Source organism: Ostrea edulis, chromosome 4 (assembly GCF_947568905.1).
Source record: "Ostrea edulis chromosome 4, xbOstEdul1.1, whole genome shotgun sequence".
In the NCBI taxonomy this organism is placed as follows: domain Eukaryota; kingdom Metazoa; phylum Mollusca; class Bivalvia; order Ostreida; family Ostreidae; genus Ostrea; species Ostrea edulis.
In genome coordinates this window covers 23,764,733-23,767,144 of record NC_079167.1, presented here as the reverse complement: position 1 = coordinate 23,767,144, position 2,412 = coordinate 23,764,733, and the positions used below count along the sequence as shown (strand labels likewise).

Sequence of the window (2,412 nt, the reverse complement as noted above, 5' to 3'; positions counted from 1 at the left end):
ATACCTAGTAAAAACTAAATGGGTATTTAGAAAGAGCAGGTAGTCAATTGCCAAAATTGAAAATTGGATGTTTCTAGGGGTAGGGGTTTTAGTATCAGGATGGGGCCAAAATTGTCAGTTATTAAATTTGTGAAAAATAATGTTTTAACTTCTTTTTGATAACCACCATTCCAATTCTTTTCCAATTTTGTATGGAGCATCGTTGGGACAAGAGGGGTGTGTGTGTGTGTTAGATTGTAAACTTATGGATTCCTGCACCCTTGGGGCCTAAGGGTTGGGGCAAATATTGACCAATTTAAAAACAAACTCTTTTCTATAACCGTATGTCTATAAGAAAAACAAAGCATATTGATGTAGAGCAGGAAGACAAAGAACTACCAATATTGTAAATTTCATGATCCCCGTGGTAGAGGTTCTGACTCCAGGGAGGGGCCTAACTTGGTATATACAGTGTATATGTGTAAACATGTAGATAGTACCGATTTTAATGCTATTGATACTAAATTTAAACTACATGTAAATAGATATTTAGAAGGAGTAGACAGTCCTTTACCAAAATTGTAAATTTCATGATTCTAGGGGGTAAGGATTTGGTTCCAGGATTGAGCCAAAATTATTATTGTGATAATATGTTCTTATTCTTTTGAAATACTTATAAGTTTGCTGATATGGTATAAAAATTTAAATGCACATTTAGGAAAAGCAGAAAAGGAAATGGCCTTCAGACAAAGGTCCCTCAAGGTCATTTTGGAAAGTCAAGGTCACCTAGAACATATACCTAATATGAGAGAGAAAAAAACCCCGTCATTTCAACAGTTATTGATCATTGTGCGAGTCATTCGTCATATGAAGAAGTTCATTGGTTAGACGCAGTTTGGGAAGCATCCATCAGTTTTACTGATATTCTTGTCTGGCATATTCTGATGATGGATTTCGCTTATGAAGGTATGCGTATTGAAATTATTGAATGACATTGGTGAATATTTGGAACCAAAGCAGATGTCAATTTCTCCCCTTAATCAATTATTGATTGTTTTGCGATTTTATGCAACCGGTTGTTTTCTGTGAGTGTCTGGGGGTGTTTTAGAAGTTCACGAAGGTACAGGATCTCTTATTGTAAAAAAGACACTATCATTTATGTAGAACTATTACAATGTGTTTCCGTTAAGAAATAAACTTCTAGAAATTCAAAGAGAATTTAATGCTAATGGAATTCCGGAAACCATAGGTGCAGTAGATTGTACGCACATCCCCATCCAATCACCTGGAGGCGACAGGATAGAACTCTTCCGGAACAGGAAATGGTTTTTTAAAGTAATGTCCAGACAATATTTGTGATTATGATTTAATGCTTACAAATGTGGTGGTAAGATAACCTAGAAGTACCCATGACAATCATATTTTTAAAAACAGTAATGTTTATGCTCGGTTCGAAAGAAATGATATTCGTGGGATTTTAAAAGGGGATAATGGACAACCCCCCTGAATAGTAACACCCCTCCTCACGTGCCGGAAACCCCGGTAGAACCGCTTTAACTTTGTGCTATGTAACAGTCGAATTAAAATTGAAACGTGTTTGGAATATGGAAGAGACGTTTTCCTTGTCTTCGATAATCAAAACTAACTTGCTAGACTTTGTAGTGTTATGTTTTCCTTGTCTTCGATAATCAAAACTAACTTGCTAGACTTTGTAGTGTTATATGGCTTTTCTCCCGGTGTTGTAGCATAGACTCCCCCCCCCCCCCCGGAAAAACGGGCCCGGGATAGATTTTCCCCCATAGGGGAAAAAGCGCCCCAGTATATATAATTTCCCCCTATGTACAAAGTCAGTATAGAGTTTCCCCTTGGGCGGAAAAACCGCCCTGGTATAGAATTTACACCCTCCTGTTTCCGGATTTCATCGGCCGGAATCTTTTTTCTTCTCATGTAGAAGCTTTTGAATAAATATAGATGAAGCAAACCCATGCAATTGTAGATAATAATCAAATAATTTTTCTTATTATTGCTATAAAGAGGTACATGTTATTAGAAAAATTAAATACTTGCTGTTAAATTGTTATAGTTTATGAAATAGATATGCGCTCATTAATATTATGGCATTCATAAGATAAACATTTTTTTTAGATGTTGAAATTGGGTTTACACGCTGAAAACTTTGAATTGCATATAGTAAATACAATATGCTTCCCAAAAGACTTTAGCGATGGTCAATATCATTAGGATTTTTCGTAAAAAGTCGACTAAAAGATATACAATTAAAATATCTGAAAAGTAAAATAGATGCACTGTACAAATAAAAGTAATTTGATTTTTACGTTTATTTAAATTCGAAATTTTAAATTAAAAGATATCTTCTCCCAACTTCACTGTTTAAGATACTAGTAAATAACAGCAAAGACTTCAGATGCCTGA

The 2,412-nt window shown here is 35.0% G+C and overlaps 1 pseudogene; it reads left to right on the top strand.

Moving 5' to 3' along the window:
- Positions 1 to 939: 939 nt before the first annotated feature.
- Positions 940 to 1,614, top strand: LOC125668914 (putative nuclease HARBI1; annotated as a pseudogene).
- The last annotated feature ends 798 nt before the right edge of the window (positions 1,615 to 2,412 follow it).